Raw genomic sequence first — 27,039 nt, forward strand, 5'->3', positions numbered from 1 at the left:
TTTAAACTTGTAGAGGCCCCTTTGGGGCTTTGTCCTCGCATGGATGGATGGATGGATGGATGGCTGGGGGGGGGGGGTGGTGGGGAGGGGGCCAGGCTCACCCTGCATCATGGGCACTGCTAAGGGCCGTCACAGCTGCCAAAGTTTCAGATTAACATGTCTGACATTCAGTGTAAATATGAGTGACCGACATTCCAAAGACACCGAGTGACACTTTCTCACAAGCACAATGAAGCAGTGAAGACGAGGGTATATGTATGTATGTATATATATATGTATTTGTATATATATTAGAAATCACTCCGGAGAGTGAGTCTTAGGCGCGCACAGGTAACAGCCAGGTTGTGTTTTATTACGCTATACTAGTCTAGCAGCCTCCATCCCACGGGTTTAAGTGGGATGAAAAAACTGGAGGGCGAGTGTCTCTCCAAGGGTTGTGACCAATGGGCAGGATCGGAAGGGCACAATGTGCCACTATTTTTATTAAAAAAGATTCTGTTCCCCTACTTTTTCTTTTCGAAGCTGTGTCCCAGGACGGCAGAAATGGCAAAGGCCTTCAGATAAGGCTCGGCTCGGCTTTCGTGGCCATTCGGGGTCGGGCAGTAAAAGAGAAGGACTCTGTCTCTCCCTTCCGGCCCAGAGAAGACACTGACAATATCCTCTTCTTTCTGTGCTGGCAGCTGCCCCCTCCCCTCTTCCTATTATCCCCTCTCTTTTTGTCTTGCTCCTCACTTACTGAAAACCGTGACTTGAAGGAACGGTTCACAACCTCTTTCCTTATTTCATTTAGATGCTTCCCTCTGAAATGGATCCAAAAAAGAAAAACACTCTTGCAGGAAATGCCCTATTTCTGACATTTTTCTTTTCCAAAGTGCAGCCACGGATGGAAAGAAATAAAAGGTTTTAAATATGAAAAATAAATTCATAACTAAATAAATCAAGAAAGAGTAGTTGCAAAGTGACCAGATTGGTTTTATTGACATCCAGACACATCAGCCTCACTTTACAGACTTTGCAGTGAAGCGCTACTTTTGTTTTCCTCATCTTTCTTTAAACAAACATTGTTGTCCCCATGTGGATGTATTGCAGTACCTGGTTGATGGGTGGATTGTAAAACAAAATGTGTACCACGGCTCTGTTTATGAATGTGGTCTTTTTAAACCATACTGCTTATGTTTTGTAAGGATATAAGCAAAGGACATTAAATCGGTTCCTTCAGGGCACTGTAGTAAGGTCCTTAACTTTTCAGGTAAAACCGCTTGCTCATTTCTGAATAGTGAGTGTGAGATCGTTAATGTAACCATGTTGTTTCTGCTTACATTACACATGCTTTACCTAATGTTGCATTCCCTATGAGTGTTTGCTTTTACTTTTTTTTAAGGCAGCATATTACTCTTATCAAGTGTATAATTTGAATTGAGTCACATCCAAGTGTTTATAGCAGTCAAAATTAGGTTGTAGCTGAAGGCAGTGCGAGTTTCTCTGAGTGGGGCAGTATGGTGTTCAGTGGGAGAGAGTATGTTGCACTGTGGCCAGAGCGGCCGAATTTGGAACTGGGGAATCGGGTTCAGCCTTCATGACCAGACCACTCTACTGAGGGAGCATATTCCCATGCTAGCCCTTAGAAGGCCCCACTAGACCTTAGAAAGCCTGATGTCTTAGCACAAGCGGGTGAACCCTAGTGGTGTCAATTGTGGGTTAACCTTGAAGGCCTGTCCACCACAATCCATACTGAAGTTCATCTCCAGTCTTGAGGGCAGGCCTACGAAGCAGCACACCCCAAAGCAACAGTGATCCAGTCACTGTGACTCTGACACTGAGGTCACAAGAACAGGGATCAGGTTAGGGCGGTGCAAACGGCATGACCGCACTGGGTACATAGTGTTTGCAAGTATATTATTGTTTAAAAAAACTTGTTGCCTCCTTCCTGACCTCCAACAATTTTAAGCAACAATAAAAATGTCATGAGAACTTCGCTGAAAAATGTTCTTCCCAGAAAGAGATTGGAGTTTTGTCTAGTGGACGGGTTGACTCCTGGAAAGGTAGCACAGAGGGTTAAGGTGACTGCTCCAAAGAGCATGTACCATGCAGATCACAAAGTGCACATGATGGCGTAGGCGATCATTGGGGGCACCAACAAACATTGTTGCAGAGGGCGCCATCAGCAAAAAAGCCGACCCTGCCATCGAGGCCAGTCCTCCTCACCCATTAATACCTCCATTGGTCTTGTTTCAGTAGTATTAGCTGCAACTCACCAAGGATCGGCAATGCAGGATTTGCACGCACGCCAACTAAGGTTGCAAACTTCACAGTCTCTCTGCTTCATGCACAAGCACTTTTAACATGTGCTGCCTGCTTTGGGCAGTACTGAATTGATAGATTGCGCACAACCAAGGTTAAGGCTTAAGTGCTTGTGTTGATGTTGTGTTTTTGTATAGTTTTCTTGAGGTGCTCCAGGGGTGACATATCCACCCTCAGGGTACGTCCAATATTAATGCTTTAAAGTCGTGCTCCCAATAACTCTTGGTTGCATCCCCCTAAGTGTACACTCCTTATGTCCTCCTCTGAGGTTGTTTGAATAATCACAATATTTTCTTTGTTTGTTTCACTTCATTGGTTTTAATGAAATCTTCATCTGTATTTAAATTCTCGTTTCAATTCACTTCATTGATTATACATTTTCTTAACGCCCATTACTTCAATGCATTTCGAGCCATATTTGCTCTTCCTCAGGGAGCCATGGCTTTGGGGCCACTGGAATTATGCAGCAATGAAAGATAAAGTGATGCCGCAGTGTTGACTAAATTTGCAACAACAAAAAAGGCTGCAGCGTAATGCAATATATTTTCTTATACTTTATTATTTAGACATTTTTACACATGTAGACACGACCAGCCTGTGTCAGAGCCTGGTGAAGCACAGGTGATCTTGCTTTCTACAGGTGGATTAAAGGCCCTGCCTCTGTAGACACGCCCAGCCTGTGAAGCACAGGTGATCTTGCTTTCTACAGGAAGATTAAAGGCCCTGCCTCTGTGGACACACCCAGCCTGTGTGGGAAAGGGAGTGAAAGTGCTGTGAAGGGATTTCAGTGAAAGGAGAAAAGAGTGTTCATATTCGTGACAGACAATTAAATTCAATTCTTATGTTTGTTAAAACGTTATTTCAAGTGGTTCCCCGTCATGGGGCCACACATAACAGCTTTTTCAAGTCCAACAATTCTCCAGAACCAGGCTTCTATTGTAGCTGTCAATCTTGCTTGGGGGTAGAAGCTGGTACAGGTGGGGTAAGTAGTCTACGTTTCGACCCTATGTTGGGTAGGGAAAGTTGCCCTTACATAGCGGGTCTTCATCTGGACAGAAGGTTGGAGTGGGCAGACTTCCTGTACCAGCTTCTACCCCCAAGCAAGATTGACACAGCTACAATAGAAGCCTGGTTCTGGAGAAATGTTGGACTTGAAAAAGCTGTTATGTGTGGCCCCATGACGGGGAACCACTTGAAATAACGTTTAAACAAACATAAGAATTGAATTTAATTGTTTGTCACGAATATAAACAATCTTTTCACCTTTCACTGAAATCCCTTCTCAGCACTTTCACTCCCTTTCCCTTCAGGTTGCGCATGTGGGCACATAATGCATTAAGAAAAAAATGTGAAAACTGTAGTGCATAACCCAGTTAATGGTTGGTTGGTACCTTGTGAATAAAAACACTGTACTGTTTTTTGATTATCTTTTTGATTATTTACATTATTTTCTCTTGAATCTATTTTCCTTTTCCCAGTCTGGGACCTTTTTGTCTATAACGTTCTGCTACCCAGGTCCCACTGACTTTGTTTGGGTTAACCCTTTTTTATAACATACTTCGAGCAGGCACTGCCTGCAAGGTTTTTTCCTTTTCCTACTTGCACTTTGGGAATATTGTGAATTCATCTCAGCTACCTGAACATGGTAGACAAAGAAATTCTCACATACACAGAGGATTACATACACCAACTTTTGCATGACCCTGTTAACAACTTTCTGTCAACTAATGTACCTGTTAATGATATCACCCTCAATGATAAAGGTACTCAGCTGGAGCGTTTAGAAAAGAAACTGATTCGAACCCGACTACACGGCCATTATCTTGCACAGTGTCTGCAATCTAACATCATACCAACAGGACTGCAAATCAAAGTGGAACCGGCCATTTTCATTGAAATCCCCAAGTTCAGGGAGGGATTTAACTTCGTCGCCAATAATTGCTCCCGGCACTGGATGGTGCTGGGGATTGAAACGGCGGCGGAGCAAGTCCAGATTCTTATCAAACAAATTTCGGATTTGAAAGCTGAAATTTCATCCGATAGTACGCTCACCAATTCTAAAGAAGCATTGACCAAACTTGTGGCAACACTTCAAGATTTTGAAACTACCACCGTAAAGAAGAAACTAGAGAAACTTGCACGAGATCTACGTTTCTATGATAAAAAGAAAACATACCCTTACCTCCAGGAGGATTACTATCAGCAAGATCAGCAAGGGCGTTTTACCAATCGTGGAAACAGAGGTCCCAGAAGCAGACGACCATACACTACCTTCTCAGACTCTTCCTACAGTTCCGGTGAAGAATCTGACCAAACAGGCCCTAGTACATCATACGGGTATCAAGACCCCTATCACCCAGCGTATCAACAGATTCCTTTTTTAGGACAGGGCACATGGAGACCACCACGGGGCGGTGGGAACAACTGGAACAGAGGCACCAACAGGGGGCAACAGGGCCCTTCAACAGGATGGGAAAGCGACAATGGGAGAGGAAGAGGTGTGAAACAAGTTTGTTTCCCTCCAGAGGAACACGGGGAGAGGTCAACTCGCCGCAAGAACTACTGATGGTGAGGCCTTTGACTACTCCGGTGATCAATCTTTCATCATATACCCTGAAATATGAAGAAATCAAAGTGCTGAGCAAAGGTCTGTCATATGTCCCAACAATGGTACCCAATGAATTTAGTACCATGGCTGAACTGGCTAGATTCTTTAGAAAAATAAGGTTGCGATATTTCTTCAAAAACCGGCCATCACAGATGAGGACATCAGCAACTGGTTTAGGGATACCTTCGACTTTTGTTCCTCCAACACATACCATGACGCAAAGGATTCTGGCATACGAAAGTATAGTAACAAGCGATGTCCAGAAGATTCTAAATGAAAGAGCATATATAAAATGTAACATCAAGAAGACTGAGAGAATGGCCCTTACATCCCTAAAAGAGAATCGCAATGTTATCGTGAAATCGGCTGACAAGGGAGGAGCGATCATTATCCAAGACGTGACGAAATATACAGATGAAATTTTGAGACAATTAAATGATGGGATAAGCTACAGAAAATTGGCAAGTGATCCATCTAAAGAACTTGCAGCAGAAATCCAACAGGTGACCAAAGAAGTTTTGGATCAAGGGTTCATATACGAACAGGAATACCAATACTTGAATCAGAAGAACCCCCGACTACCTACTATATATACGCTCCCAAAGGTGCGCAAAGATATGCAGAACCCACCGTGTCGGCCGATAGTTCCTGGCTGTGGCTCGATATTAGAACCCCTGTGCTACTACATTGACTTTTTCTGAAACCTCTAGCTGAACAGACTGAAACCTACATACGCGATACTACCCATACTATCAATATCATGGACGGACGACCATTCAGATCCGAAGACCAACTCTTGGCAACATGCGATATTGTGTCCTTGTACACGAGTATTCCTCAAGATGAAGCACTTGAGGTGGTGACCATGGCCATTGAGCGCCGCGTAGCACCAGTTCGCGTTCCCACCGCATTCATCATCCTGCTTCTGAAAATCGCTATGATGCGTAATTACTTTATATTTCAGAGTTGTTTTTATTTACAAATCAAGGGAGTCGCTATGGGGGCAGCTTTCGCTCCGGATTTAGCGATAATATTTATGTCAACATTTGAGAACACTTTGATCCTGAGTAACACCAATCCATACAGATCCAACATCCAACTATGGATGCGATATATTGACGACATCCTTCTAGTATGGACAGGAACTGAAAATTAGATTATGGCTTTTCATTCATGGCTGAATTTGAGATCCTGAGATATTCAGTTTACCATACAATCAGACAAAAAGAGGATAGATTTCCTGGATTTAACTATAGTAGCTGAAAATGATGTACTGTATACTACTCTATTCAGGAAACCGGCAGAACGTAATTCATTGCTACAGTACTCCAGTCACAACCCCCGAGGCCTTTAGAGACAACTTGCCCTTTGGACAGTTCTTGAGGATCCGGAGAAATTGTAGTAAAAAAAGCACTACATGGAGGAGTCTGTTAAATTGATGGAACGTTTACTTGAACGAGGTTACCCCAGGCGATTGACTAAGAAGGCAAGGAAACAAGCATGGTTCAACCACCGAGAATCACTCTTAGAACCTGCTGAACGATCAAATAATGAAGAACAACGTATGATATGTGTGACCACTTTTTACACTAAAAGCATTGCCATAAAAAAAAATATTCAATAAGCACTGGACACAGGTATCGGATGACTTGGGTAGCAGTACTCTACCGATGCATTCTTTCAAAAAAGCTAGAAGCATTCGTGATCATGTGGTATGTGCATACTTGGAAGCTCCACCAATACCCACCATAACGTCACTGTGGAATCTTGCACCCCTCTTGGGACATTACAAGTGTGGAAAATGTAAGGCCTGCCCACACACTATCCAGACCAAAGAATTTATCTTCAAACAACATCAGATCAAACTCAAAACACACACTAATTGTAACACCACAAATGTCGTGTATTGTATCATCTGTCCTTGTGACTTAATATATGTTGGGCAGACACAACAACGGGTGAAATCACGTTTTCTGCAACACTAAAGCCGCATTAGATGCAAGGTGACCGGAGCGCCCATGGTTGAACACTGTGAGAGTAAGGACCATATACCAGAAAGCCTGAAATGGATTGTCCTTGAACATGTGAATTTGGGTCCCGGGAGGGGGGTAACATCACCTCTATTCTCAATGTGCGCGAGCTGAAGTGGATTACATTTTTCAAATCAGTACAAAGCGGACTCAATGAGTCAGAAAGCAGTTTTGCACAACTAGCTAAACTGTAATCTAATGCTCTTCTCCTGTCTCTAAACAAGTATCTCAACCTTTTTCTATCTATTTCGGAACTGGTACTGGAAGTATGTAAAGTTCAATGTCTTAATGCTTTTAACATCAAGTGCAATTTTGTCTTAGAAAGTGTTTACAGATCCAGTCCACATCAGTATATATGGCTGCAGTCTTCACCACCCTGCGATGGTAGGTGCACTATATAAGCATGGCCATATACATGCGGAAAATGTGGCAAACTGAGCAAGTGTATCTTATGTTTTTGGACAAGCAGCTTTCACTGCCGTGTGAGGCGAGTACGCTGCTATTTTTCCACAATTTTTCTTGTAATGTACCATTGATGATGCGTTGTTCCATTCTTCATCTTACCTGGCTACTCGACGGACCTGTGGACTCCCTTGGTCTGACCTAGAGACCCACGCCTCGCGGAACCCGCTGCGCGGGTCCCGCATCGGCCAGAGGCGCTGACGAGCATCGCAAGGGCTGCACCTTCACCTTCCTTCTGGGGCTAAGGGCTGCGAGGGCTGCGAGCAGGAGGGGCTGGACTCAGTTTCCCAAGAGTCCCAGCCTACCTCGCGCCCGCAACACCTGGGCCGCTCTCCCTCATCGCCCCGCCCCCAACAGACTGTAGAAAGTGAACGGACTTTCTCCTCTTCGTGGGACACCATTCTTCATCTTACCTGGCTACTCGACGGACCTGTGGACTCCCTTGGTCTGACCTAGAGACCCACGCCTCGCGGAACCCGCTGCGCGGGTCCCGCATCGGCCAGAGGCGCTGACGAGCATCGCAAGGGCTGCACCTTCACCTTCCTTCTGGGGCTAAGGGCTGCGAGGGCTGCGAGCAGGAGGGGCTGGACTCAGTTTCCCAAGAGTCCCAGCCTACCTCGCGCCCGCAACACCTGGGCCGCTCTCCCTCATCGCCCCGCCCCCAACAGACTGTAGAAAGTGAACGGACTTTCTCCTCTTCGTGGGACACCATTCTTCATCTTACCTGGCTACTCGACGGACCTGTGGACTCCCTTGGTCTGACCTAGAGACCCACGCCTCGCGGAACCCGCTGCGCGGGTCCCGCATCGGCCAGAGGCGCTGACGAGCATCGCAAGGGCTGCACCTTCACCTTCCTTCTGGGGCTAAGGGCTGCGAGGGCTGCGAGCAGGAGGGGCTGGACTCAGTTTCCCAAGAGTGCCAGCCTACCTCGCGCCCGCAACACCTGGGCCGCTCTCCCTCATCGCCCCGCCCCCAACAGACTGTAGAAAGTAAACGGACTTTCTCCTCTTCGTGGGACACCATTCTTCATCTTACCTGGCTACTCGACGGACCTGTGGACTCCCTTGGTCTGACCTAGAGACCCACGCCTCGCGGAACCCGCTGCGCGGGTCCCGCATCGGCCAGAGGCGCTGACGAGCATCGCAAGGGCTGCACCTTCACCTTCCTTCTGGGGCTAAGGGCTGCGAGGGCTGCGAGCAGGAGGGGCTGGACTCAGTTTCCCAAGAGTCCCAGCCTACCTCGCGCCCGCAACACCTGGGCCGCTCTCCCTCATCGCCCCGCCCCCAACAGACTGTAGAAAGTGAACGGACTTTCTCCTCTTCGTGGGACACCATTCTTCATCTTACCTGGCTACTCGACGGACCTGTGGACTCCCTTGGTCTGACCTAGAGACCCACGCCTCGCGGAACCCGCTGCGCGGGTCCCGCATCGGCCAGAGGCGCTGACGAGCATCGCAAGGGCTGCACCTTCACCTTCCTTCTGGGGTTAAGGGCTGCGAGGGCTGTGAGCAGGAGGGGCTGGACTCAGTTTCCCAAGAGTCCCAGCCTACCTCGCGCCCGCAACACCTGGGCCGCTCTCCCTCATCGCCCCGCCCCCTAACAGCCATCCAATCGCCAGTGAAGATATAAGTGGGAACACAAAGACCGCTGCGCGGGAGCGCGCGGGAGCGTCCCGGGAGAAGCCCGGGACAAGGGCGGGACCGTCTGTGGCCGTCAGGGGCCGAAGGAGGCCGGGCCCCCCCTCCTGATCCCCTCCAGCGCCACAACTAAGGATATGCCTACGCCCCCACCACGGGAAACCCCCTCCAGGGATGGTGCCTCCAGTTCCGGGACACTGGACAACTATTTCAAATCCAACAAAGGTGAAGCGGACTCGGAAGGTTCACTTGAGAAACGTAGGGCGGAGCGTAGGCGCTCCATTGAATCTATGAAAACCAGGCCTCTGCTAGATATCATCCCCCACCCCATTACCCAAGAGGCAGGTGCGCTACCCACTAGCCTAGACACCTCAACAATAGAGGATTTCCCTGCTTTACTAAGGGAAGTTTCTTCGACCCAAGGGACACTATCTGACAAAATCACAGAGTCAGTCCCCCTAGAGATCTCCCATACCCCTGTCGACTTGGTAACTCAAACCCAATCAGTACCAATGGCCAATAAGAACAAGCCTAAATTAAATGTCATGGCAGAGATACACAGGCCCCCACCCAGTAAACGGGCTCGGAAATCAGCGGGGGGACGGGGGAAATCCAAAATATCGCACTTGGATTTTGGTAAGAGGAATACTAACACTATCATATCGAAGAAGAACACGGAGATAGCCCCACCATCTAAGCTCTTACACTCTAGCATAATTGCGACTACCAAAGAGCCAGAGGCTGATACTCCGAATCTTAATCACCCATTCTTTGCTAAGGGGAGCATCGAATTCTTACTCCGCTCCCTCCTGCAGCCCATCACTGACAGTCTAAAAAAAGTCGAGATTAGGCTTACCTTACTAGAAACTTCTCTTACCACTCTGAATTCTCTAGTAAGTAAGCAGACAAAGTTAGTGGAAACTCACTCCCTGGGTGGGGAACCCTCTAAAACAGAAACCGTAGCTAACGTTAGCAAAGCCCCCCCAAAAAGCACGCCACCGGCTGCCCCTCTGCAACCTCTTATGTCTGTCCAACTCCAAGCACGGCACAATAACCCAAGCAACAGACCTATTGATCCAGTGGCTTTAACCCCACATAGCTCACAATTAGAGCCTACTGGAACAAATCAAGAACGGGTTAATGACCTCCCACTCACGCCCGCTTGCCCAACTCCTAGACCACGGAGGCCAGATCTCCCACCCGAGACCAATAGATTAACGGTGGTCTTAGCTGGTGCCCCCCATCTAAGATCAGGAGAACATGAGGATTATCAATCCCTCAAGAAAAAGGTAATCAAATGGTTAAACTGGAACCGACCCCTGCCACCTCACTTTAATAACGAAATCATTATGGTGAGGAGGGTTCCATGGCTAGGGAAGACCAGGAAAACCATAGTGGGGGACTGCATCATGGTAACCTTTAAAGACCCGGGCACGGTTCGACACATCTGTGAAGGAATGAACCGATCCCTTGATTCCACGATACAAACCCTCCCAGTATCCTTTTTCTTTCCCCCAATTCCTAGGCACCAGGCTCAAACATATGATAAATGGACAAGGGTGGACTACAGACGCAACCATAAAGGCTTTGCCCAACGCCCGTATTACCAACTACCGGACACACCTTTCTGCGATTTTAATCGCTTTAACTGTCTGAACGGGCTGGACGGGGTCGACTGACTCACCGCCCAAAAGTCTGCGCTAGGGGAATCGGGCTTCTGTGGCCTCCCGGACCCCCCGATGATGTGCCCTGTTGCAATTCCTGGCCCACTGAACGATCTATCCATCCCAGAACACGGCCAAATTGAATTCTCCAATCCTACCACTGATGGAGTAGTTGCTGCAGAGCGAACAACTGTGGTTCCCTTCCCTGAGGGCGAGGGGGAGTCGGGATCCACGGAGTCACATGTACTTTTTGCTGCCCCAGCCGCAGGCCTTGTAACACAAGTGGAATATGGTCTTACCCCTTCCATCCCCCTTGCCATGACATCCCCAACCACTGAACATTTGAGGATAATCTCCTGGAACATCGCGGGACTAACAAACAAATTGGAAGAGCCTGCCTGGGGAAAGTACATAGAAACTGGTGACATATGTATGTTCCAGGAAACCTGGGCCAGAGAGGACTATGAGTACCCAGGGTATGCATCCTTTTTTATTCCAGCCAGGTGGGAAGGCAAAGGCCGACCTTCAGGGGGTCTTGCGACATGGATTGCTGTTCACCTGGGCTGTGTGGCAACACGGCTCCCATGCAGCTCCGACGACATCCTCGCGGTCTTACTAACATGGCCAAACAAAGTTAGCCTCCTGCTGGTCAACATCTATTCTAGGCCAATGGGAAAGGCAAAAGAATCACCGACTTTTAATGAACTTTCGAACTTTCTATCTGAACTGTCGACTGATTCTTACTATGTGGTGGGCGGAGACTTTAACTCCCACTATGAGCCACTTCCCGGCCTCCAAGAAGGATTCCTATCAGAAGAAGAGGATAGGTGGGTAGTACCAGGGGCTGATGTGACACCTCCGGAAGCCTGGACCCCGCTAGCGTTACAAATTACTGCCCTCACGCTAAGGTACGGTCTCAGAGCGTGTAATGGGCGAACCATTTCGGACACACCAGGCAAAATTACTTATAATCGCCAGGGAAGGGAGTCACACTTAGATTACATTCTGGTCCAACTAGCAAGGTGGCCATTAATACAGGATTTTAGGGTTATTGACAGGATGGACAGTGACCACAATGCTCTCGAGTTAGACCTCGCCCACCCAGTACCGCAGGGTCTAGTGACCCATGAGAAAGGGAACCATCCCACACTCCTTATAGACAACACCAGGAGAAGAATTAGGTGGGAGCATATGGTCACAAACAAGGACAAAATCCCACTGCTTTATGCAGAGATTACTCCCATCCTGGAAACTGTTGGGGCCCTTGATAGTGTGGCAAACCAAATAGATATAAGGAGTAAACTGTTTGATGCCCATAAAGAACTCATAAAAGTGGCGGCACCCCATTTGACACGTAAAATACAAAAGCCAAGAGTGAGGCCCCTAGGCAAAACACAATGGTATAACACAGCCTGTAGACGGGCCAAAACAGAACTCCTTGGAGTCATCAAGGAGGGCATAGGAGGGGAACGTCTTAAGCAATGTAGACAAGCCTATAAGAAGCTTCTCACACAAGCCAAAATAGAATGGGAGGAAAATCAGTGGGAAGAGCTCACAAAGGCCCTAGCAGTACAAGATCAACGACTGTTCTGGAGAATGGTGAATGGGGGATCAGGGAGTCTTCACTCGGCAGTGGAGCCTAACATAGCGCCGGGAGTGTGGCAGGCCCACTTCGAGTCGCTATATAGCGCTGAGCCTGGAGAAACTCCTGTGATAATTGAACCAGTGAGACAGGGCTTGCAGGCGGACCAAATAACATTGAGTGAGGTAACAGCTGCTATTTCAGGCCTGGCTCCGGGGAAGGCGCCTGGGCTAGACGGGCTTCCGGGAGACCTGTACAAACAGGAGTCCACCGTCTGGGCGCCCTACCTCGTAGCCCTTTTTAATGGTGTCCTTGGTGGGATGGAAATCCCCAGTACTTGGCTGGGGGCCGAGGTGGTCCCGATTTTCAAAAAAGGATCCCCCCTGCTCCCAGCCAACTACAGACCAATTAGCCTGATAGATGTAGCACAGAAGCTGTTCGGCAGGGTTCTCCTGAACAGGCTTCAGGAATGGATTGAGGAGGTGGGCGCCCTCAGTCCATACCAGGCAGGCTTTAGGAAAGGGGTATCGACTGTGGACCAGGTCTTCAGACTAAATCTGATCTACTGGAGGACAGTAAGGTTCGAAGGCGGTAGTCTGTACACGATTTTCGTGGACCTAAGAGCCGCCTTCGACCTTGTGCCTAGGGGTAAACTATGGGCCATCTTAGCAGGGATGGGCGTCCCACCAGATATCCTATTGACCCTGCAGAGGCTGCATCATAATAATTATGCCCAGGTGAGGTGTGGGAGGTCGGGGGAGCTGACTGATAGATTCCCCGTGGGCAGAGGGGTGAGACAGGGTTGTGTGCTGGCGCCGACCCTGTTTTGCCTCTTTGTTAACGGGGTAATCGCCCATCTAAACGCCACCGACTACATAGATGCCCCCAAATTGAATGGCAACAGTGTACCCGCAATAATGTTCGCGGACGACACACTGTTGGTATCCAAAACACCCATGGGCATTCAAAAGATACTGGATGCTTTTGTGGCCTTCTGCCAGGATAGAGGGTTGGAAATCAATGCCACAAAAACCAAATATATGGTATTGAACCCAAACACTAAACAGCGTCCAAACCCCCTACTGGGAGTAGTACGACTGGAAAGAGTAGACCCGTTCGAATATCTTGGCGTGACACTCAACGAAAATATGACCTGGGAGAGCCATCAAACTAGGGCTAACCTTAAGTTAGTACAAATTACGGGGGGTATTTCCCGGATGATGACCGGTTCGACCTACCGCCCATTGGGCGCCCTAATTCAGATATATAAGACACAGGCAAGGGGGGCTATTTTGTATGGGGCTGAATTGTGGGGGCACATTCCATGTCGGAATTTGTCTTATACAGAAAACAGGTTTTTAAGGCAAATTACCGCACTTCCCCCCAGCACACCGCTTCTCCCCCTGAGGCTTGATTTAGGGCTACGGCCACTTGCCGACGAGATAAGCCTAAGACCCATTGCCTTCTGGCGCAGGCTATGGAGCAGCGACAATCTGGCCGATTATAGGGCGGAACTGGTCGAATTATTAAAACATCCTAAGGTGCTCAGTATCCCCTGGGTCCAAAACATCCAGTAAGTTTGCACAGATGTGGGGCTCCCTGAATTGTGGACTGAACCAGCAGATACAGCACCAAGAATCTCCAGGAGAGCATTGGCGAAGCTGTACCACGAACACAAAAGGGTAAGGGCTATAGCTACCCAGACGGAGGGGTCCCTTTCCTCTATATTCCTGCAAACCAAGGATCTCTATACATTTGAGAAAGCTTTGGACCCTGTTTACCCCATACTCTCTAGAAAGTTATTCCTCCAGTGGAGATACAGCACACTCCCATTACGGTCCTTTTGCAGTACCTGGTCAAAAGTCCCTTCTACCAAGTTCTGTCCTCTTTGTGCTGACAAAGAGGAGAATGATTTGCACGTGATCTTTTTCTGCCCAGCATACAAGGCAGCAAGAAAGTACTGGCTGCTGCCCTTGATTAAGAATTTGGGTGGCAGGGAATATGGACCGATGTACAGGATTTTGAAAAGTGATGTTTCCGGCCCAATTGTTTTTGCACTTTCCAAATTCTTTACGAATGTTTGGCACACGCGCAGTCGTCTTTTAAAAATTGCTGGGTAGATTGTAGAATTGCTTACTTTTTAATAATCACTTGCATTGTCTGGTTATGGTTTTAATTGCATGCACTGATGTTTTATATGACTGTGTCGGAATTTATGTGATTTTACTGTACATGTATCTTTTATGACCAAACGGTCGAAATAAAGATTTCTAAAGTAAAGTAAGATGCGTTGTTTTCTAAATTCTTGTGGTATATACTTTGAGCTCCGAGAGTAATGACGCATATTTTACGGCCCTTAGAACAGTGAGAGAACATCGTTCTTTCAAAGTGACCCGCAGTACTAGTCTTTCTACGGTGTCGAATCCCTCGGGAGGGACACGCCCCCTAACTACACTTCCTAGTAACCAGCCAGTCGTATAGGGATCTGTACGGGAATAGACGCCGTTAGGAGAAACTCCGAGTTATCTGCCGAGTTCCCCTTTTCCAGACTATCTGCCGAGCTTAGGTGAGTGGCGTCTCGTTTCTGTTTCAATTGCCAGTCTTACGAAGTACTTGGGCAAATAACGATCGAAATCCCAGGTCTAATTTCGACGTTCGTTTTCCTTAATACAGCATCAGTATTTTCACCGCCCACCCAACTACATTTTGAGCTGACCCACCAACCAGGGAGTACAGGTAACTTTTCAAATCAGTATGCAGAAGTTTAATCAGGGAATGCACCTTAATGTCTAATGGAGGAGGTGTTTTAACTTTTTAACATGCTCCCCTCTCTCCTTGATTTTTAGACGATTGAAATTGTCAGTTACACGAGGTTCCAGGGACACCCGACAATGGGGTCCTGGAGGTGATATAACACGTGATTTCATCAATTATAAATCTTTGCTTTGGGGTTTATATACCCACGTAACAACGATGATTTTTAGACATAAGTTAATATTGGTAGGTTTTCTTACCGTTGTTGATACATACACCTTGTCCAATTGGTGTTAGCACTCTGCTCAGTATGTGTAATTTCTCCAACATTCACCCGAGCGGGTTGTGGCCCGCCCAGGGCTATGTAGGGATCTCTCCAATAGACCCCAAGTAAAATTCTGTTTTTAATCCCCCCCCCCCCCCCCCCCCCCCTATGAAGTCTGCCCATTCCAACCTTCTGTCCTGATGAAGACCCTCTATGTAAGGGCAACTTTCCCTACTCAACATAGGGTCGGAACGTAGACTACTTACCCCACCTGTACCAGCTTCTACCCCCAAGCAAGATTGACACAGCTACAATAGAAGCCTGGTTCTGGAGAATTGTTGGACTTGAAAAAGCTGTTATGTGCGGCCCCATGACGGGGAACCACTTGAAATAACGTTTTAACAAACATAAGAATTGAATTTAATTGTTTGTCACAAATATGAACACTCTTTTCACCTTTCACTGAAATCCCTTCACAGCACTTTCACTCCCTTTCCCTTCGCGTTGCGCATGTGGGCACATAATGCATTAAGAAAAAAATTTGAAAACTGTAGTGCATAACCCAGTTAATGGTTGGTTAGTACCTTGTGAATAAAAACATCATACTGTTTTTTGATTATCTTTTTGATTATTTACATGATTTTCTCTTGAATCTGTTTTCCTTTTCCCAGTCTGGGACCTTTTTGTCTATAACGTTCTGCTACCCAGGTCCCACTGACTTTGTTTGGGCTAACCCTTTTTCATAACATACTTCGAGCAGGCACTGCCTGCGAGGTTTTTTCCTTTTCCTACTTGCACTTTGGGAATATTGTGAATTCATCTCAGCTACCTGAACACGGTAGACAAAGAAATTCTCACATACACAGAGGACTACATAAACCAACTTTTGCATGACCCTGTTAACAACTTTCTGTCAAGTAATGTACCTGTTATTGATATTACCCTCAATGATAAGGTTACTCAGCTGGAGCGTTTAGAAAAGAAACTGACTCGAACCCGACTACACGGCCATTATCTTGCACAGTGTCTGCAATCTAACATCATACCAACAGGACTGCAAATCAAAGTGGAACCAGCCTTTTTCCTTGAAATCCCCAAGTTCAGGGAGGGATTTAGCTTTGTCGCCAATAATTGCTCCCGGCACTGGATGGTGCTGGAGATTGAAACGGCGGCGGAGCAAGTCCAGATTCTTATCAAACAAATTTCGGATTTGAAAGCTGAAATTTAATCCGATAGTACGCTCACCAATTCTAAAGAAGCATTGACCAAACTTGTGGCAACACTTCAAGTTTTTGAAACTACCACTATAAAGAAGAAACTAGAGAAACTTGCACGAGATCTACGTTTCTATGATAACAAGAAAACATACCCTTACCTCCAGGAGGATTACTATCGGCAAGATCAGCAAGGGCGTTTTACCAATCGTGAAAACAGAGGTCCCAGAGGCAGACGACCATACACTACCTTCTCAGACTCTTCCTACAGTTCCGGTGAAGAATCTGACCAAACAGGCCCTAGTACATCATACGGATATCAAGACCCCTATCACCCAGCGTATCAACAGATTCCTTTTTTAGGACAGGGCACATGGAGACCACCACTGGCATACGAAAGTATAGTAACAAGCGATGTCCAGAAGATTCTAAATGAAAGAGCATATATAAAATTTAACATCAAGAAGACTGAGAGAATGGCCCTTACATCCCTAAAAGAGAATCGTGATGTTATTGTGAAACCAGCTGACAAGGGAGGAGCGATCATTATCCAGGACGTCACGAAATATACAGATGAAATTTTGAGACAATTAAATGATGGCATAAGCCACAGAAAATTGGCAAGTGATCCATCTAAAGAACTTGCAGCAGAAATCCAACAGGTGACCAAAGAAGGTTTGGATCAAGGGTTCATATCCGAACAGGAATACCAATACTTGAATCAGAAGAACCCCCGACTACCTAGTATATACACGCTCCCAAAGGTGCACAAAGATATGCAGAACCCACCGGGTCGGCCGATAGTTTCTGGCTGTGGCTCGATATTAGAACCCCTGTGCCGCTACATTGACTTTTTTCTGAAACCTCTAACTGAACAGACTGAAACCTACATACGCGATACTACCCATACCATCAATATCATGGACGGACGACCATTCAGATCCGAAGACCAACTCTTGGCAACAGGCGATCTTGTGTCCTTGTACACGAGTATTCCTCAAGATGAAGCACGTGAGGTGGTGACCATGGCCTTGGAGCACCGCGTAGCACCAGTTCGCGTTCCCACCGCATTCATCATCCTGCTTCTGAAAATCGCTATGATGCGTAATTTCTTTATATTTCAGAGTTGTTTTTATTTACAAATCAAGGGAGTCGCTATGGGGGCAGCTTTCGCTCCGGATTTAGCGATAATATTTATGTCAACATTTGAGAACTTTTTCATCCTGAGTAACACCAATCCATACAGATCCAACATCCAACTATTGATGCAATATATTGACTACATCCTTCTAGTATGGACAGGAACTGAAAATGAGATTATGGCTTTTCATTCATGGCTGAATTTGAGATCTCGAGATATTCAGTTTACCATACAATCAGACAAAAAGAGGATAGATTTCCTGGATTTAACTATAGTAGCTGAAAATGATGTACGGTATACTACTCTATTCAGGAAACCGGCAGAACGTAATTCATTGCTACAGTACTCCAGTCACCACCCGAGGCCTTCGTGACAACTTGCCCTTTGGACAGTTCTTGAGGATCCGGAGAAATTGTAGTAAGAAGGAGCACTACATGGAGGAGTCTGCTAAATTGATGGAACGTTTACTTGAACGAGGCGACCCCAGGCGATTGACTAAGAAGGCAAGGAAACGAGCATGGTTCAACCATCGAGAATCACTCTTAGAACCTGCTGAACGATCAAATAATGAAGAACAACGTATGATATGTGTGACCACTTTTTCCACTAAAAGCAGTGCCATAAAAAAAATCATCAATAAGCACTGGACACTGGTATCGGATGACTTGGGTAGCAGTACTCTACCGATGCATTCTTTCAAAAAAGCTAGAAGCATTCGTGATCATGTGGTATGTGCATACTTGGAAGCTCCACCAATACCCACCATAACGTCACTGTGGAATGTTGCACCCCTCTTGGGACATTACAAGTGTGGAAAATGTAAGGCCTGCCCACACACTATCCAGACCAAAGAATTTATTTTTTAAACAACATCAGATCAAACTCAAAGCACACACAAATTGTAACACCACAAATGTCGTGTATTGTATCATCTGTCCTTGTGACTTAATATATGTTGGGCAGACACAACAACGGGTGAAATCACGTTTTCTGCAACACTGCAGCCCATTAGATGCAAGGTGACCGGAGCGCCCATGGTTGAACACTGTGAGAGTAAGGACCATATACCAGAAAGCCTGAAATGGATTGTCCTTGAATATGTGAATTTGGGTCCCAAAGGGGGTAACATCACCTCTATTCTCAATGTGCGCGAGCTGAAGTGGATCACATTTTTCAAATCAGTACAAAGCGGGCTCAATGAGTCGGAAAGCAGTTTTGCACAACTAGCTAACCTGTAATCTAATGCTCCTCTCCTGTCTCTAAACAAGTATCTCAACCTTTTTCTATCTATTTCGTAACTGGTACTGGAAGTATATAAAGTTCAATGTCTTAATCCTTTTAACATCAAGTGCAATTTTGTCTTAGAAAGTGTTTACAGATCCAGTCCACATCAGTATATATGGCTGCATTCTTCACCACCCTGCGAAGGTAGGTGCACTATATAAGCATGGCCATATACATGCGGAAAATGTGGCAAACTGAGCAAGTGTATCTTATGTTTTTGGACAAGCAGCTTTCACTGCCGTGTGAGGCGAGTGCGCTGCTATTTTTCCACAATTTTTCTTGTAATGTACCATTGATGATGCGTTGTTTTCTAAATTCTTGTGGTATATACTTTGAGCTCCGAGAGTAATGACGCATATTTTACGGCCCTTAGAACAGTGAGAGAACACCTTTCTTTCAAAGTGACCCGCAGTACTAGTCTTTCTACGGTGTCGAATGGGAGGGACCCGCCCCATAACTACACTTCCTAGTAACCAGCCAGTCATATAGGGATCTGTACGGGAACAGACGCCGTTAGGAAAAACTCCGAGTTATCTGCTGAGTTCCCCTTTTCCAGACTATCTGCCGAGCTAAGGTGAGTGGCGTCTAGTTTCTGTTTCGATTGCCAGTCTTACGAAATACTTGGGCAAATAACGATAGAAATCCCGGGTCTAATTTCGACGTTCGTTTTCCCTAATACAGCACCGGTATTTTCACTGCCTACCCAACTACATTTTGAGCTGACCCAACAACCAGGGAGTACAGGTAACTTTTCAAATCAGTATGCAGAAGTTTAACCAGGGAATGCACCTTGATGTCTAATGGAGGAGGTGTTTTATCTTTTTAACATGCTCCCCTCTCTCCTTGATTTTTAGATGATTGAAATTGCCAGTTACACGAGGTTCCAGGGACACCCGACAATGGGGTCCTGGAGGTGAGATAACACGTGATATCATCAATAATAAATCTTTGCTTTGGGGTTTATATACCCACGTAACAACGATGATTTTTAGACATAAGTTAATATTGGTAGGTTTTCTTACCATTGTTGATACATACACCTTGTCCAATTGGTGTTAGCACTCTGTTCAGTATGTGTAATTTCTCCAGCATTCACTCGAGCTGGTTGTGGCCCGCCCAGGGCTATGTAGGGATCTCTCCAATAGACCCCAAGTAAAATTCTGTTTTTAATTCCCCCCCCAGGAAGTCTGCCCACCCCAACCTTCTGTCCTGATGAAGACCCACTAGGTAAGGGCAACTTACCCTACCCAACATAGGGTCGAAACGTAGACTACTTACCCCACCTGTACCAGCTTCTACCTCCAATTTCAGAGCCAGCGTTAATCCACGCCCAGCGCCGAGGCCACCATGCCTCCACTGCCCATAATCCAGCTACCTCACATCCCTGTAGAGGTAAGCAGCGACTTTTCCGCCCCATTGACCAAAACGTGCCCACCTCAGGCCACAATGTGTCACACCAATACTAAGTATATGCACACGCTGCTCTCCTCCTCACTTCCACGGAGGTCGCAGCCTCTCACGTATAATCGTTTTCACCAAGGCACAACGTTCCCACGAATCACACTGCAGTCCATAAGAGTGCCTATTACAGTTTGGCCTAATTACCTTTCGCGATCCATGGAAATCCACTTGCATGATCAGAAAATTCAGCGCCCACAAAGTTAAGTGCACCGAGCACCAGGACTCTGCCTCAGTACACTCAATCTAAATAACACGCCTGCTGGCAAAATCACTGTACTGCGATTCAGAATTGTGTAAGTATCAACTGTGGCTCAGTTGACCTCTTTCTATTGCACCAGAAAGCAACTTAACTTCTATTGCTTCTCTGTTTTTGTTTCCCTGTTTTCCTCCCCAACAGGCGTACATATTGTTATACCAGGCAATATATTTTAAGTCCTGAAGATGATCCCTTTGTAACTTGAGCCAGGGTTCGAAATGTCGACTCCTTTAAGTAGACATACAGCTAACTAATGTACACTATTGTTTGTATGTGCTACTCTGGGAATTACTGACAAATTTGATGCAAAACAGTGCCCAGTTTGCTCACTTTTCTTTGCCTGAAGAAAGCTTCCTTTCTACTATACTTTTTCCCAACTCTCTTCTTACCTTTAAATACGGTACAGGATTGTGCTTTACTGCAACAAAAATGTTTACTGTCAAAATGTATTCTAATTTCTAAACACTTGATATGTTCTATAATAAATCCCTTGCCCGGCTGGGCAAAGTAAAAGTATATAGCAGCCTATTGTGGTCTATATAACATTGTTGTGAAATATTGCTCTAAGCTTAGGACCTTTGTGTTTGTAATTTAACTGATACCCATGGTCCATAGCCACCCTGTGGGTCCCCCTTGTTTTAGAAAAAAACCTGAGCGCAATCGCTGGATTGCAGGGGTTTCTATAACCTTCAAACCTCGTTATACGGGGACGGCCACCCTAGTGCCAAAGTACACTCATTCTTACTTTCTTAACCACTTATTTGTAATTCTCTCACCCCTTAAGAGATGTCAACCCATGTTCCACTATATACTGCCGATTACATTAAGCACTTATGCTCTAGGCCCTCTCTACTATCTGACACCCCAGATGTCCCAACAACGACCAACAGTTCCCTACCTGACCAACTCGAAAAATTGAAAAAGAAACAGGTCCGCCTACAGTTAATGGTGTTAATGCTAACAGACTACTTAAAAGCTGAGGTCATACCAGTCGGTCTCCAGGTCCGAAACATCCCAGGTATCTTTACGGACAATCAAAAGTACACATCTAACTTCAGCTACATTGGAACCACGCGCTCTAGGCACTGGCTCACATTAGGCCTAGACATAGCCACAGAAACATTGCAATCTTTAGAAACAGAAATTGCAGATGTACTGAAACAAATTAATGATTCAGACCCCACTGCGGAGTGCAAAAAACTACTTGACCAAGTTGAAAAGACGGTTGCTGACTTTCACCGAATTGAACAGAACAAGAAGTCTAATAAAATCAAGAAAGACATCAAAACATACAGTATTGAAAACACCTACCCCTACCTACAAAAAGATTTCTACACCAACAAACCACACTTTAATCCAAACAGTAGACCCTGGGGTAGATACAACAAACGTCAAAACCTGGTAGGTTTTTCTGATACCTCTGGAGACTCCTCTGATAGCTCTGACCCAGGTTGAGGAGGAAGTAATTCCAGGTGAGCTGGTGGTGCCCAGTCTAATTTTTTATCCAGGGGCCAACCAAATACCCCCCAAAGAGGACGGGTGAAGAAACCACAACAATGGTTCAATGCACCCAGCGAACGCAAGACAAGGAACAACTTCTATCAGTGGTAGAAGACACAACCAATGCTGAACCGTCATCTGAGATAATTCCCATTTTTAATTTATCTCAGCACATGCTGCAGGGCCCTGAACTTGAACTCTTTCAAAAAGGACTGTCCTTTGTACCCACCATTCGCCCCAACTTCATGGAGTTACAGACTGAGTTACTGAGATTCTTTAGACTGATTCGTCTCAAAGCCTTTTTTCAGCTGCACCCCATACCCTCTATCAGTTCCAATACACCTTTCCGCCCACTATCCACCTTCTCACCCACTGCTAGTATGATCCCATCTGAAATCATAACTTTTGAAAAACTAGTCATAAAAGATTTGTGTGACCTAGAGAAGCAAAAACTCTATATTCCGTATGATATCTCACGGCTGGAGAAAGATGCGATCAGTACGCTGAAAAGCAATTCATCTCTCATAATAAAAAGTGCAGACAAAGGTGGCGGAATTGTACTACAGGACATTGACACCTATAAAAGGGAAGTCCTTCGCCAACTTGGTAACACTGATCACTATCAGCGACTACCCGGGAACCCAACCAAAGATATCCAAGATATCACATTGAAACTCACAAAGGACGCACGAACTGAAGGCTATCTGAGTAAAAAAGAACACTGCTTTCTCAATGTGAAAAGCCCACGCCTACCAGTGATATATACTCTGCCTAAAGTTCATAAGAACATTGACAAACCCCCACGCAGACCTATTGTCTCAGCCTGCGGTTCGATTTTGGAACCCCTGGGTGCATACGTGGACTTCTTCATAAAAGAGTTTGTGCCAACCACAGCCTGCTACGTAAGGGATAGCATGGCGATGATAAACCTGATAGAACACTACCCTTTTGACCCAGCCATCAATACATTATGTACCATGGATGTAGAGTCGCTCTACACGAACATCCCTCAGACAGCGGCTCTTCTAGTCATCCAAAGAACACTTGATTCACAGCCTCGTCCTCACAGGGTCCACACAATCTTCATCCTCCAGTTGTTTGAGCTATGCCTATCTAGGATTTTTTTTACCTTTGATAACGCATATCATCAACAAATAAAAGGTACTTCCATGGGGGCAATTTTGGCCCCCAAACTGGCCATTCTGTTCATGGATGCACTGGAAACTGGCTCTATCCTGACAGACAGTAACCCATTCTTCACAGGAATATCACTTTGGCGCCGTTACATAGACAACATTTTTTTAGTCTGGAATCTTGACATTACCACACTGAACATGTTCCTCCATTGGCTAAACAACAACTGTGCAGACCTAACCTTTACTCTGAGTCACGACAAAACACAAATTGCTTTCTTAGACTTAACAATCTATCACAATGAAGGCAAGTTGTTACCACGCCTCTACAGAAAGCCCACAGAGCGGAACACTCTCCTAAACTACAATAGCAATCACCCGAGAGCTCTGAAAGACTCATTGCCCTACTCTCAATTTCTTAGAATAAGGCGCAATTGCTCGAACAAAATAAACTACTTCAGGGAAGCCAATGTCCTGGCCAACAAATTAAAAAGACGTGGCTACCCAAGAAGATTACAGCATGAAGAATGGGACCCCCTCAAAAAATTAATTTGCGACCAAGGAACAGAGGGGAAAAGAGAAATTTGTTCTAGAAAGTGTTCCTTCAAAGGTCATATATATCTGTGAACAGTATACATCAGATAATTCTGAGAAAGGTGACAGACTTATATAAACATGTTTATTTTGTCATAGTTTTTATTTTCATTTACTTAGGTTTTTTTTCATTTCAATTTCTCAAATACAAATTACATAATTCATCATAAATACATTTTTACAGACTCAAGAAAATTTTTTTGGTTTTTTAAAACACACATTGTTCATAACACACCAAAAATACAAAAAGGAATTATTTATACACTGAAAAAATTAGTTAATTTTTAAGAAGGCCACCTGATATTCAAAGACACAACTCAATTCACAAACAAACACTCATGCATACCACACTTACACTACCAAAAGGGGAGAAAAAAGGGAAGAAAACTAGATATAAACTGACAAGTTCACAGGTTGTCAGGTTTTTAGGGTCTCAGCAAGACTTAGGACCCCCGCACATGATTGGTCGACGCGCGTTTCGGTGGATAACCACCTTCCTCAGGACCTTTTTTTTCCTCTTGTGGGTTCAAAGATATCAGGGGACCTACAAGAAGTTTATTTACAAAGAAAAACAAGAGGAAAAATATCTGTCACCAACACTTCTTGTAATTGATTTATAAATACAACAGTTTACAAATACAACATAAAACATTGCCTAGATCCAACATGGCTACAACACACATGCCCGACAGGTTTTGGAGACATCAGAGTCACTAACTCCGGAAGATGAGAATAATTAATTTATTATAATGAGAAGCCATAAGGGACTTGACAGTTCCAGTTATTTGCGAATAGAGAACAAGAATTGCTCTTTTTGGTTGGGGACCTTCTATATTAGTTTAAAGTACAGAAGTTGCTATTATGTAAACCACGACATAGTACTACTCACAAGAAAGGCTAGGCCAATATGGATTCCTTGCGTGCGCAGTTGATAGATTTTCAGATTCAATATTTGGTAATAAAACACCTGCATGGAAAGGACGATATTTCATGTTTTATCATTTGATACTCAATGTGCACTATACATAGTACCCAATAGGCTATCATTCTTACCACTTTTCAATGTGAAACAGGGTTCAAATACTTCCACCTGTTCAGAGACGATTATTTGTTCTCCAGGGAGTCAGTTTAAAAAACTGTAAAGCAAGAAGAGTGTCCATATATAGTATTTGGTTTCTCCTTTCAACGTATACATACACTATTTAAGCGAGATAAAATAAGCCTAAAAGGCGTAAAATGTGGAGATATACCTTTAAATGGCTGATGATGCCTTCAATAGTTTAAAATGTAGCGGTAAGATGTGTTCTCAGTGGTTGCGGTCTACATCGGTAGAGAGAAGGCACACAAGAACCACTATTAATCAGATTTATTGCACTTATAGTCTCACAAGTTCTGCAAATGGATAGTCATAAAGTGGACTTACGTCTCGTTATTAGCACAGACGCAGGAGACATTCCTTTATATGGTTAATGATCTGTTACCAGTTACTGGACCGGGAATGGTGAAAAATGCTTTTCTCAGCTCATTACACTGCATCCATCTAATAGCTAGAAAAATTAGAGACATTTGTACAGACTGAAGCGATATGATGGATTTAAGTCACTTAATTGTTCATAGTCTCTCCTAATTTTTGCAAGGGAAGTCAATGTAGTTTAAATGTTAAGATTGGACAATCAAAAATAGATAACAGAGTTTTTAATTACAGCGCGGTGGAGTCTAGGCATTGGATACTTTACCGTATTTTTTATCAAAAGAGACCCCAGGGAATGTAAACGCTACGGTAGGGCAATTAGAGATAGGAGGCAGAAAGCCCACAGAGCAGAACACTCTCCTAAGCTACAATAGCAATCACCGAGAGCTCTGAAAGACTCATTGCCCTACTCTCAATTTCTTAGAATAAGGGGCAATTGCTCGAACAAAATAGACTACTTCAGGGAAGCCAATGTCCTGGCCAACAAATTAAAAAGACGTGGCTACCCAAGAAGATTAGTCAAAGCCGTGTCCAAAAGGGCTTGGTATTGCCCACGCGATGTTTTGCTAACACCAAAGACACGGGATAAGACAGAAAGAATAGCCTGTGTAACCACCTTTTCCCCGGTCTCAAATAAAATCCGCAAGTCTATTCTCAAACATTGGCCGACTATAAATGCAGGTCCGGTCAATCTAGAGAGACCACTCTTTGCCTTCCGAAAAAATTAAAAACTTGAAAGATCACTTGGTCAGGGCAGCTTTACCAGCCCCCACATCCAGAGTAACTATAGATTCTAACTGGGGGCTACCACCATTGTTGGGACATGTGAAATGTGGCCACTGCACCGTCTGTGAATACACAATTGAGGCACGTAATTTCTGCCATAATGGCATTAACTTCGAAATGGAATCTTTCACTAATTGTAACACCTGCAATGTTATTTATGTGATAATTTGTCCGTGCCCGAAAATGTATGTGGGACAAACCAGCCAAAAAGCAAAGACACGCATCTGCCAACACATGAGCAGAATCAGATGTGGAACTCCTAATGCTCCCTTGGTTGAACACTTTTCAGAACTAAACCACACTGCAGATGACATCAAATGGACAATCCTCAAAGCTATCAAGCTGCCACAAAGAGGAGGAAACCTGTCTCAACTCTTGAACCGAGAAGAACTCAAGTCCATAATCCAATTCAACACTATCAGGACTGGACTGAACAAGAGTGAGGATTGGACAAACCTTCTCTAGTTGTAACACTTGCCAGAGACATTGTCTCACACTATGCCAAATGTGTTACCAAGCTGCCTCAGAAACAGTGAATGGTGCGCTCTTCCACGATAATGCAGAGCCGTCTACGAGCTTTGTATATAATGTGCATAATGTAATTTGTCACCATCACACAATAAATCACTTGTGTCACTTGCGCCGCACCTTAGGCACCTGACCAATTATTGTATGCCCCTTATCGCAGGCTGTTGCTTGGTCCAGCACTCTGGCCGGTTCTAGGCCACAATAATAATTCTCCCATCCACTTTCACTTGCGCCGTTTTTAAATCGTGCACTCTTTTCACTTCACCTGCGCTCTGTGAATTATCCCTGTGTTCGCAATTACTACCAACGCACCACTCCAAGATGGCCGATCCTTAGCCCGTAGCCCTCTGTGATCTATTCAAAACGCCC

The sequence above is a fragment of the Lissotriton vulgaris genome, chromosome 11 (assembly GCF_964263255.1).
Source record: "Lissotriton vulgaris chromosome 11, aLisVul1.2, whole genome shotgun sequence".
Lineage (NCBI taxonomy): Eukaryota > Metazoa > Chordata > Amphibia > Caudata > Salamandridae > Lissotriton > Lissotriton vulgaris.